Source organism: Oncorhynchus kisutch, linkage group LG3 (genome assembly GCF_002021735.2).
Source record: "Oncorhynchus kisutch isolate 150728-3 linkage group LG3, Okis_V2, whole genome shotgun sequence".
In the NCBI taxonomy this organism is placed as follows: Eukaryota; Metazoa; Chordata; class Actinopteri; order Salmoniformes; family Salmonidae; genus Oncorhynchus; species Oncorhynchus kisutch.
In genome coordinates, this window is record NC_034176.2 from 25852256 (window position 1) to 25865791 (window position 13536).

The 13536-nt window shown below is 43.7% G+C and overlaps 1 protein-coding gene across 2 annotated transcripts in view; it reads right to left on the reverse strand.

Annotated features, from left to right (window-relative positions):
- The window catches only part of lmx1bb (LIM homeobox transcription factor 1, beta b), a 64777-nt gene that overhangs the window by 40977 nt on the left and 10264 nt on the right, over positions 1-13536 (reverse strand). The gene's annotated exons all lie outside the window — the stretch shown is intronic.

Sequence of the window (13536 nt, forward strand, 5' to 3'; positions counted from 1 at the left end):
CAGCTTCCCCCTGAAGCTAGGACAGCAGAGTCCCTGACCAACGTCCGAAAGCACCTGAAACATGCCATCTTCCAAAAGCACCTGAAACCTTACCTCTCAAATAGTATTTTAAATAATAAATAATCTCGCTCTCTCCTCACCTCGACCCCCCCGACCCCCCCCCCCCCGAAAAATACATTCCTGATCCAACACTTTCATTTGACTACATTATGAAATGACTACACCCCCCCTTTAGACGCTCTGTCTTTGCTGACAGCTACTTTATTGAGGAAAAGTGTACTTACTATGCCTGTAATACGTGGTTGTCCCACCTAGCTATCTTAAGATGAATGCACTAACTGTAAGTCACTCTGGATAAGAGCGTCTGATAAATGACTAAAATGTAATCATCTAAATGCAAAAGACCTGGTCGTCTGTTCTAAACAAAATGGTTGCTACACAGGCTGGATAACATTCTTGCCACTTGCTAGCTAGCTAGACAACTTCAGCTAACTCAGTCACCTCAAACTGAGCCTGGAATGACAGTACACTAGCTGCATTTTCATTTGTTTTGGCATTTACTTGGATATGTCCATGATAATGACATTGATGCGTGATTTTGCCTGGCCCAGAAAAAGTTGTCTCGTCTGGGCACCGGTCACTCTGTGTATTATACAGAGATCGAAAATCAAAAGTGAAACATTGTTTCTGAGGATGGACAGGCAGACAGCGATGCTTATATTAACCCCGCTGTAACAAACTAAATGCTAGGCTTGAAGCAAAGTGAAATAACGTGTGAGTTGAGATAAATACAAGAGATGATTCAAACAGCAACATGATATTCTTATGGGGGTGCAGTGTTAATTTTCAGATGGTAGCAACTGTTAGCAAGCATAGTGTGCTTGTGATGGCCAATGCCAGAATGGCTTGGAACACAGCTTGTCCAATTAGCATCCATGATCCAAACAACCAGTTTTACAAGCATAAATATAGAAAACATCTGAAGGCCAATATAACTAATCGAATATTATTCATAACACATAATCAAACACACACATACAAAGACATGCCACAACAAAACACACAGCACACAACAGTGAAAGCGGAAGTACATTTGCAGAGAGCATGAAGAAGACCACAGGAATTGTTTGTCAAAAGGAATCAGAGTGACTAATCACAAGCAGTCTTGGACATCTCAACCTGTTAGAGTGTCTTCATCCCACACTGACACATGTGCCATGGCATGACCTGGTCCTCCTCCACCTCCTCCTCCTCCTCGTCCTACTCTCTGCCCTCCCAGCCCCTGTCACAGTCCCAGGCACACAGCTCCAGAGGAACACTCTGTGATGTTCCTCTCTTTCCCAGCAAGAATACAAACATTCAGGCCGAGGGCACAGCGAGCAGGGCACCGTGCCTTACTCAAGACAAATGTTCCCTTTCGTTTTGGTTTATATATCCCATCAATAATCTTAATAATTAGCAGATATATGCATATTTTTCCTCTCTCAACCATGTGTTCATGCCTGTGTGTATCAAAGAAGCAAAGGAATAATTATTGTAAAAAAAATAGAAATGCAACCAGAAGAAGGGGAACTAAACGTGATTGCTACTAGGCAAAGTAAGTTTCCATTAGCAGTTGCCAAGGCGCCATTAAATGTTATGGGCACATGTTGGTCAGCACAGTGTGAGTATGACATCTTACACTGTGCAGGGCTCCATTCTGGACCGTGGAGCCAGCTTCAAAAGAACTAAACCATCAAGAAAAACAGAGTCTGTATGAGGCTACCATGGAGCCAAGCAGCATTCCTAACTTAGTTCCACTATTGTTTTCCTATAAGAGCTGAATTCATTTATGGCTTAAGGTAAATGTTGAACCAAGCAACCAACCTGAAGATTGGAAGTCTTGAAGGATGTCTGTCACTCAAATAACAATCGTGTAATATTGTACAAGATATAACTCAAACAAAGCCCCCATACACAGCAGCTCCATAATTAGCCGAAGCAACCGAAATGGAGCCCTACTGCCCATAAGGGATGTTTCGGGGCCACTCAAACGCTTGTCAGAGCAGTTTATTACTTCCCTGAAATATCTGTAAAAGAGGAGCTATTGAGCAAAAAAAACTGTTTCAAGGACTTGGGGTGTAAATCATTTTTAATGTTGCTGATCCTTGTGTTAGTGGCGCTTCCAGAGACCACTCGCTGTTTCTCGCACCCCACAGTTCCCTCATTACGCATTGTCTGGGAGAGAAAGCTACTTTTTCACTTCAGCTTCTCAATTATTGCAAACTATAAGCGGTTTCTAAAGTTATAACTGCAGAGAATGACTCTGCCAAGAGTCTGTCGCTCTCGCTCTCTCTGTTTTTTTTGTTGTTGGTTAGAAAACCCATAAAAACAGAGCTAAAGTTGTGACATAATAAGACTCTTGCTGTACATTACAGCTTTGACTCTGCTTATATTTCTACTGTGGATTCAGTCTCAAATTCATCCTTGATATTAATCGATAGATATGGCATATCTGGTCAATTTAGTATTTACCAAATAATATGTACATTAATATGTTGACCATCTACATAAACTGCCAATGCAACAGAAGGTGTGTGGATCTGTCCAGGCAAAGATGGCCACCCTTCCTCCATCTCTTCCCCCAGGGTCATAGTGGGATGTTGTTGTGTAGATTGGCCCCTCTCTCTCTCTCTCTCTCTCTCCCATCTTCCTGCCATCTCTCTGTGGGACATCACTCCCTGACAAGCTCCAAAGCCACACGCTTCCCCTGGACCCAGAAGTGCTGCATGTCTGCATGCGTGTATTCTTTGAGGGGGTGTATCTGTGGTGTGTGGTGTGTGTGTGAGTTTATTAGTGCCAGGATATGAGAGAGAGGGAGGGAGGGAGGGAGGGAGGGAGGGAGGGAGGGAGGGAGGGAGGGAGGGAGGGAGGGAGGGAGGGAGGGAGGGAGGGAGGGAGGGAGGGAGGGAGGGAGGGAGGGAGGGAGGGAGGGAGGGAGGGAGGGAGGGATCTCTGGGTCGGCTGTGTGTACAGTATCTAAAGAATACCCATCAAACCCTATGCAACATCACTCCACTACTAAGTACTGTGACATGAGAATAACTGCACCTGACAATGCACTTTATAGTCATGTTGATCCCCTATGTAAATATAAAACCACACCTATTAATGATATCAGCAAGTACTGTAGTTATTGATGTAATTACAAGAGCTCAATACTGCATGGTATGTTGATGGGGTGTCACATACACGTGATTTACAAGAGGAAACCTTTGAAACACACATCATTTATAGTCTTTACTATGCACATTTGGGAAGCAGACAAGAAAGACTGACGCAGTTGGCATGAGCTCACAGACTTAGCTCTGCAGTCGCCTCAATGATGTTGTGCTCTTTTATTTTACTACCGATAATGAACAATAAGAAAAAATTCAAAACTCTTAGCTCCAACTACATCACAGCCCTGATAGCTATACTAAAACATGTTATCCAATGAAGGGCATTTAGAACAGGAAAGAGAGGGGGAAAGAGCTGTTTTACTTTTCTTTCCTCTGCATTCATTCCCATCTCAGAGTTATGGTGAACTTAAAACCTATAATAAAATAAGGAAGAGCAGCGGGTGTAGATGATCTCTCTCTCTGAGAAATAGTTGTGGAGAAAAAGAAAAACATGTGCTGCTTAGTGTGGCACCAAACCTGTATTTCATACATGACTTTGGAGAATGGTAATAAGGATTAGAAACATACTTCAGCTAATGCACTTTATTCAAGGCCAACAGTTTTCTTTACTTCTGTCTCTGAAAGAGAAGGATATGGAGATGTACAACTTACAAAGAATGGATCAAATTTAATTAGTTAGAATATTTGATTACATACAAAATATGAGTGGAGGTAGACTGTAAAATGGCATGTGACAGTATAGGGATCTATGTAGTATCTATTGCATTAGATCTGACGTGTCAGAGAGCATGCTCTGACCTTACAAGCCATCCAGCTGGTGCCATGGTAACTGGGACCCAGTTGAAAGCTAAAAGACGCCTTCATGCGTAGATGGACCTATTAATCTGATTATGGTCGCAAATCCTACATGTGTCTCTGATTATGTGGGTTAAAGATGTTTAGGGTATATATGTGAAAGAGAGAGACATAGAGAGACATAGAGATACACTGTAACTCTGTAAGAGTAGAAGCTTTGATATTTATGAAGATCATTCCATTTTCTCCAAAAGCCTATTGAGCCTGTTCAGCTATTTACACTAATGTTACAATGCTCATGTACAGAAACTTACTGCACACACACACACACACACACACACACACACACACACACACACACACACACACACACACACACACACACACACACACACACACACACACACACACACACACACACACACCTATTAACACCCCTGGACTGGCGGAAACATTTATGCAAACATTCCCTCGACTGACGTTTTGCATGCACTATTCATTTGTCAATTGATGAATGTGTATATCCACTCAGAATAAGAGGTCACAAGTGAGCAGCAACTGTATGCAAATACAGGCTCTGGGTCAGTGCATTCCCCCTGAAGCTAGAACGTATCCGCAAAAAAGGACTGAAATGAAATACAGAGTGAAATAGTAAACCATCTGTCAAAGCCTTACCGGTCTGTTTGAAAACACAACACCAGAGCACTTAAGGGTTTTAAACAGCCTCTTTTCACTGGCATGGCCATGAATATGCCTATTCTGAGGGCAATCCTTTCATTTTCATGTGAGAGATCTGAGTCACTTGCAGTCCTGTCTTCCGGAGGGGTGTGTGTGTTGTGCAACTGCAGGCCGACCATGCAAAGGGGTGAGAGGAAGGAGAACGAGGAGCTGACAGACAGGGCCTGATACTACATCTCCACCGCAGGCGAATCCCCAGCTAACCCCTGTGCTGACAGCCAGGATGTAGCACTCATCCACAGGCCACAGCCCAGGGCTCAGGGCCCAGAAAGGGAGAGCAGAGAGAGGGCCAGCCTGCCTATGATGGAGGGGGTGGTGGTTTGGGTGGCACGCACCGCTTACTGCCTCCAGAGCCACGCAACCGGGAGGAGAAGCCACAGACTGTGTCGCCTGCCAACACCGTGTCCAATGCCTGGCTGCGGGACAGATCCACTACAAACACAGACATTATGCCCACCCTCACTCACTCACTCACTGAATGTATTATACCACACAAAAGCAGATACAGAGCATTCGGAAAGTATTCAGACCCTTTGACTTTATCCACATTTTGTTACATTACAGTCTTATTCTAAAACGGATTAAATAAAAAATATTCCTCATCAATCTACACACAGTACCCCATAACGACAAAGCAAAAACAGGTTTTTAGACATTTTTGCTAATTTATAAAAAATTAAAAACTGTAGTATTCAGACCCTTTGCTATGAGACTGAACAGAGCAAAGTACAGAGAGATCCTTGTTGAAAACCTGCTTCAGAGCACTCAGGACCTCAGACTGTGGCGAAGGTTCACTTTCCAACAGGACAACGACCCTAAGCACACAGCCAATACAATGCAGGAGTGGCTTCGAGGACAAGTATTTGAATGTCCATGAGTGGCCCAGCCAGAGCCCGGACTTGAACCCAATTGAACATCTCTGGAGAGATCTGAAAATACCTGACGCTCTCAATCCAACCTGACAGAGCTTGAGTGGATCTGCAGAGAATAATAGGAGAAACTCCCCAAATACAGGTGTGCCATGCATGTAGTTGTAATCGCTGCCAAATGTGCCTTAAAGTTCTGAGTAAAGGGTCTGAATACTTCTGTAAATGTGATATTTCAGTTTTGTTCCGTTTCTGCTTTGTCCAGTGATGGAAAAAGTACCCAATTGTCATACTTGAGTAAAAGTAAAGATAGAAAATAGAAAATGACTAAAGTAAAAGTGAAAGTCACCCAGTAAAATACTTCTTCAGTAAAAGTCTAAAAGTATTTGGTTTTAAATATACTTAAGTATCAAAATCATTTCAAATTCCTTATATAAAGCATCATTTTCTTGTTCTTAACATTTAAGGATTGCCAGGTGCACACTCCAACATTTACAAACAATGCATTTGTGTTTAGTGAGTCCGCCAGATCACAGGCAGTAGAGATGAGCACGTTCTCTTGATAAGTGCGTGAATTGGACTATTTTCCTGTCCTGCTAAACATAGTTTTGGCTGTGAGGGAAAATGTGTGATGTAAAAAGTATATTATTTAATTTAGGAATATAGTGAAGTAAAAATAAAAGTTTAAAAATATAAATAGTAAGGTAAAGTACAGATACCACAAAAAACTACTTAAGTAGTATTTTCAAGTATTTTTTACTTATGTACTTTATACCACTGGCTTCGTCATTATGGAGTCATGTGTGTAGACTGATGAGGGGAAAAACGAAATAATCTTAGAATAAGGCTGTAACGTATCAAAATGTGGAAAAAGTCAAGTGGTGTGAATACTTTCCGAATGCATTGTATGAACATAATATACACACAAGCATACTTACAATATTGTCCCCCCTCCATCTGCTTAAGAGGCTTTGAACGTGAAAGAATGAAATTAAGTGTCAAAACTTGTAGAATCGAGTAAATATTGGTTATTAGGTCGAAAACGTGTGCTGGCACCAGAATTATAAAAATATTTCATCCCTAAAATAAATATATATTCAAACAGCAATTGTGAAATACAACACTTTTCAAACAAATACTGTTGGGTCTACAGTAACTGCTGTTTATTTACTGTAGATACACAACCCACTGTTGTGTTTGAGTCTGCCAATAACAAGTCTTATACCACCAGTCTGTGTAAAGCAGAGGACTCTCCAGTCCCACTGCACACTGCTGTGGTGTAGAGGAGACTGAGCAGAGGGAGAGAGGCAACTCGTGACCCCAGTTCCACACCGAGAGAGAGGCCCTGGTCAGAGCAGGCGCTGTCTCTCCAGCTGGGATCACAACGCTAGACTGAGGGTTGGGTTTCAGAGCTGGACCCCAGCCTAGGGGGTGTAGAGGTGGGATGCCTGTCCCCTGTGTCGGCAGGGGCAGAGCCCAGCGGCAGTCCTGCAGGACTGACATCAGACAGACGCCCACCCCAGGGGGCTGGGCCCGCTCACCCGCCCGCTCTCAGGAGGAGGTAGCGACAAGCACAGGGGCCGGAGACAGTTTGGGCTTCTATAGAGCTGTCATAGGGCTGTCATAGGGCTGTCATAGGGCTGCCACAGGGCTGCCAAAGGGCTGTCGTAGGGCTTCCATAAGGCTGTCATAGGGCATCCATAGGGCTGTCATAGGGCTGCCATAGACCACAAGTTTGCTTTTTAAACTGCTGAGTTTGTATTTGCATCCCACCACAATGTACAGTTGAAGTCGGAAGTTTACATACACTTAGGTTGGAGTCATTAAAACAAGTTTTTCAACCACAAATTTCTTGTTAACAAACAATAGTTTTGGCAAATCGGTTAGGACATCTACTGTGTGCATGACACAAGTCATTTTTCCAACAATTGTTTACAGACAGATTATTTCACTTATAATTCACTATATCGCAGTTCCAGTGGGTCAGAAGTTAACATACACTAAGTTCACTGTGCCTTTAAACAGCTTGGAAAATTCCAGAAAATGATTTTATGGCTTTAGAAGCTTCTGATATGCTAATTGACATCATTTGAGTCAATTGGAGGTGCACCTGTGGATGTATTTCAAGGCCTACCTTCAAACTCAGTGCCTCTTGCTTGACATCATGGGAAAATCAAAAGAAATCAGCCAAGACCTCAGAATTGTTTTTTTTGTAGACCTCCACAAGTCTGTTTCATCCTTGGGAGCAATTTCCAAACACCTGAAGGTACAATAGTATGCAAGTATAAACACCATGGGACCACGCAACCATCATACAGCTCGGGAGGAGACGCATTCTGCCTTCTAGAGATGAACGTAGTTTGGTGTGTAAAGTGCAAATCAATCCCAGAACAACAGTAAAGGACCGTGTGAAGATCCTGGAGGAAACAGGTACAAAGTATCTATATCCACAGTAAAACAAGTCCTATATCAACATAACCTGAAAGGCCTCTCAGCAAGGAAGAAGCCACTGCTCCAAAACCGCTATAAAAAAGCCAGACTATGGTTTGCAACTGCACATGGGGACAAAGATCGTACTTTTTGGAGAAATTTCCTCTGGTCTGATGAAACAAAAATATAATTGTTTGGCCTTAATGAGTATCATTATGATTGGAGGAAAAAGGGGGAGGCTTGCAAGCCGAAGAACAACCGTGAAGCACGGGGGTGGCAGCATCATGCTGTGGGGGTGCTTTGCTGCAGGAGGGACTGGTGCACTTCACAAAATAGATGGCATCATGGGGGAGGAAAATTCTGTGGATATATTGAAGCAACATCTCAAGACATCACTCAGGAAGTTAAAGCTTGGTTGCAAATGGGTCTTCCAAATGGACAATGACCCCAAGCATACTTCCAAAGTTGTGGCAAGATGGTTTAAGGACAATAAAGTCAAGGTATTGGAGTGGCTATCACAAAGCCCTGACCTCAATCCAATAGAGAATGTGTGGGCAGAACTGAAAAAGCTTGCGTGAGCAAGGAGGCCTATACACCTGACTCAGTTACACCAGCTCTGTCAGGAGGAATGGGCCTTATTGGGCCACTCGACTTATTGTGGGAAGGTTGTGGAAGGCTACCCGAAACATTTGACCCAAGTTAAACAATTTAAAGGCAATGCTACCAAATACTAATTGAGTGTATGTAAACTTCTGACCCACTGGGAATGTGATGAAAGAAAAAAAAGCTGAAATAAATCATTCTCTCTACTATTATTCTGACATTTCACATTCTTAAAATGAAGTGGTGATCCTAATTGACCTAATACAAGTTTTTTTTACTAGGATTAAGTGTCAGGAATTGTGAAAAACTGAGTTTAAATGTATTTGGCTAAGGTGTATGTAAACTTCCGACTTCAACTGTGCATGTATTTCCATCGATGGGGTTTTCCACCTCACTGACTCAAAATCACAATCTCATTAAGGCACTGGCATTAAACAAATGTAAACAGCTACAGGGCCAAAGAGAGACAAATCAAAAGAGATTGTGGGGGTACAGTAAAACTCTTTGAATAGTATTGTCCATGATGAGATAGATATGGCAATAACTGAGCAAACGAAACAACATATGGTAAGTACATCAAATCCTCCAGAGGTCAATAAATAAGATTCACACTATTCTCAACATAGACTATACTGTAGAATCCATATAGTGACAGTTCTCATACAAAAACAAAGTATATCAAATCAAATTGTACTTGTCACATGCTTTGTAAACAACAGATGGAGACTAACAGTACTTACAGGCCCTTCCCAACAATGCAGAGAGAGAAAAAGAGAAACAATAAATAATTAAAGGAGGAAGTGATGTGTTTTTCCTATTCAATGTCTTTCACAATTTCAACAGAATTGAGACACATGAATCTTCATGAACACTTCATAAAAAAATATATCAATGTTCTATCTCATTCTGTAAATCTTCCATATTTCATCCCTTTATCCAGCCCTCTCCAAGGTGCAGGGTCAATTTGCAGTGCTCACGAGCGCTGGAATGTCCCAGGAAGATGTATTGTGGGTGTTTTCGGGGAAATATTAAGATCCAGCCAGCAGAGAGAGAAGGTGAGGTGCGGGGGGAGGGAGGGGGTCAGAGACGATCAGTATCATAGTCTCTCTGATGATGAAATGCCTCTTATATCCCAGTTCTCTCTCTCTCCTTATCTTTTGCTCCTCTCTCTCTCTCTCTCAAGCATGGCGTCTGTGTCCTACAGGGTGGGCAGGGCAGGCAGCCACTCAGTTCACGAGTAAACACTTTCCACTGTCATCACCACAGTACTACAGAGCCTCAACATCTGTCTTACACTGGTCATCAGCACTCAGCACCCCACAACCACCCCCTCCTCTCCCTCTCCTCCAGCTCCCTCATTTATATCATCCAAATATTGCCCCTCAGTGCTTTTTGAAGCTTCCATGGGTCACGGGACCCTGAGCACAAATCATTTTAGCTGGTTGTGAAGGGACACACACACACACACACACACACACACACACACACACATGGAAACCTAACCTGCAATGTTTTCAATCCAGGGTTATTTTTCTTGCCAAGACAGCGATGGTCAATCAGTGGTGATCCCAAACAAAGAAGAGGTTTAGGAAGCCCTCGCTGGTCTGAGTGTCATCGTTGCAGTTTACTTTAACCTTTCTCCCCTCCTGCTCCAGGGGAATAGGCCTAAGCATATTTAGAGTCCCTGATAGCCTGCTGTGCCTGGCTTCAGGATTTAGCCCCGGATCCAGGGCCCTGGCTCTCCTTGATAGATGGAGAACACAATACATTTCCTGGTTTCCAATAAAACGGAGCTGTTCGTTTTTACACTGTGACACATCACTTACCGTTCTTGTTGTTACTGAATTATGGCCCATTGAGCAGGGGAGCCAAAAAGTACAACATATTTCTGAGAGACCTGTTACTGTTACTTCAGTTGCCCCAGCACCACATATCTGACCTGTAAACACTAATAGATTGTAGAAGAACCAACATCAACCATCACTTTTATTTGCAGGCCAATACTGTAACTGTATGAGGTGATAATTGTCTAAACATTCATAGTGAATACACCTTGGAGGCTACTCTACAGGCAGCATTCGTATTGAACACCTCTGTACACCATTGGCTTGAGAGACACAGGCTGCTGATGGACAGGTCAGTGAGCCAGGGAGATGAGCCAGAGCAGTGCCAGTGACCCGCCCACCTGCAGCCTACATCAGATACAGTATGAGTCAAGACAGGAGAGAGGTTGGGGAGGAATCTGCAGCCCTGGTTAAAGTAATCAGATTGTTTCAGTGCATGTGATCAGCAGTCTAACAGACTTCCAAACAGTTGAATGAGTAAATAAAGTGCCCCAGGGGACTCCTGCTGGAGACGGATTACTGTAAGGGTACACACAAAGGAGTTTAAGCCCCACAGTACTCAGGGGACTGCAGACAAAAGCCTATGTTGGGGTTCTACCAGGGAACTGCCCAGGTTTATTAATCTCATCCTGGGCTGCACCTCCAGCAATTGCAAGTCATGCACTCATTCACATACACACAAACACACACCTGTGCTCAAGTGTACACACACACACTTGCATGCACTGTATGTGCACCCCCCTACACACACACACCATTTTTCGTAAATAACTGAACTATGGATGTGAGTTGAATGTTTGTGGGGGTGTGGGGGTGTGACTCATAAGATCAGTCTCCTGCTCACTTGGCTGTGGAAGAAGGCTTAGGGGGAAGTTGGAGCTGAGGCATTATTGAGCCCCATCCTATTCTGCATCCATTCTTCCTCCTCTTTGGACCTGACACAAGTAAAGGGATTAGGAGCCCCTGTTTCCGTCAGGCCCTCTACCCAGGACAAAGCACTCCACAGCTTAGTGTCACAGTCTATGATAAAAGTGCAGATCTCTGTCAGTCAGCTTGGGTAGACAGTGTTTGGAAGCTAATCTCATTAAGAGATGAAGAAAAAGAGTGGCAGAGAGAGAATTTGTTTTAAAGTAATGACATTTGCTCAAGTGTCAGAGTACATACAAAATCAGTCAAAAGTATTTTAGATTCTTCAAAGTAGCCACCCTTTGCCTTGATGACAGCTTTGCATTCTCTCAACCAGCTTCAGGAGGTAGTCACCTGGAATGGTTTTCCAAAAGTCTTAAAGGAGTTCCCACATATGCTGAGCACTGCCTGCTTTTCCTTCACTCTGCGGTCCAACTCATCCCAAACCCTATCAATTGGGTTGAGGTCGGGTGATTGTGGAGTCCAGGTCATCTGTTGCAGCACTCCATCACTCTCCTTCTTGGTCAAATAGCCCTTACACAGCCTGGAGGTGTGTTTTGGGTCATTGTCCTGTTGAAAAGCAAATGATAGTCCCACTAAGCGCAAATCAGATGGGATGGCGTATCACTTCAGAATGCTATGGTAGCCATGCTGGTTTTAAGTGTGCCTTGAATTCTAAATAAGTCACAGAGTCACCAGCAAAGCACCCACACACCATCACACCTCCTCCTCCATGCTTCACGGTTTGAACCACACATGCAGAGATCATCCGTTTACCGACTCTGCGTCTCACAAAGACACGGCGGTTAGAACCAAACATCTCAAATTTGGACTCATCAGCTCAAAGGACAGATTTCCACCGGTCTAATGTCAATTGCTCGTGTTTCTTGGCCCAAGCAAGTCTCTTCTTCTTATTGGTGTCCTTTAGTAGTGGTGTCTTTGCAGCAATTCGACCATGAAAGCCTAATTCACTCAGTCTCCTCTGAACAGTTGATGTTGAGATGTGTCTGTTACTTGAGTGCGCAGCTGAACATTCTATGCTGGAAACACTTGGTTTGTTATTTTTGATTAAAACAAAACCGCTATTCATTAAATATGAATAATGTGTGGATTCCGCGACACGGTTAGCTTTTAACACCTAGGACTGCTATTTCTTGTCCCGGATTCCCTCTTAACAGACAGGTTGAAGCTTGCTTGAGAGAGACGCAAAGCTGCTAGCCATCAAGCTAACGAAGTTGGTACCAGATGAGCTTTACAACAGATCCCTCTTTATTTGAAGAAATAAATTAACTGTTCCAGTGCTGTAGGAGCTGTATCTACTACACTTTGTTTCGGGACAAACCAGATCACTCCAATGATCTGGTTCCAATGCGGCAATTGTTTGCTTGCCGAGGATTATAGGCTTCCTTGATCATGCAGGTCACCAGTCTACGTAGGAAACTTGGGAAAACACAAAGTGGAATGTTTACATTTTCCAAGCCGGTGGCTAGACGGCGTTTGCACTTGGTGGATGCATCTCTGCCTTATTGTTTGTCGTTATCCTAATGGCCGGTGTTGCCCGGAGCTCCCCCATCTGATATCGGAGTCGACGGAGAACAGCAAGAGGAGCAAGGCAATCAAATATGGTCGCATGTCACGAGCTGTGGAAACCGAAGACAGCGGCCTCCCGGCAAGCAGTCGACACTCCCAATGAGAGGCCCGGAGCAGATACAAACAAGGCTTCTCCATCTGTTGGAGGCCTGCACCAGGCGCCGGGCTCAAGTTATCTTGCCTCTCGTCCGTCCATGAAGGGTTCTCCGAATCATGTGAAGTGTGGGAGTGGGCGGATTTCCTCGTCCTTCTCGCCAGCAGTGATTTGGGTAGCTCTATGGTAAGAAATGTGACCGTTCCTGGTGCAAAAACAATGTCCTATCAATGAGCTTGTGTAAATGGCGTTACTAAACTACACTCGAATGTACTACGATTCTATCGCTGATCTTTAAAGGAAGCCTGTCCAACAATCCAGGTAGAATCAGGAATTCCCCAGGGAAGCTGTCAAGGCCCCTTATTTTTTTATATCTTCATTAATGACATGCCACTGGCTTTAAGTAAAACCAGTGGCATTATCAACAAGGCAGGTCTAACAGGCCCTAGTTTTGTCGCACCTGGACTACTGTTCGGTCGTGTGGTCAGGTGCTACAAAAAGGGACTCTG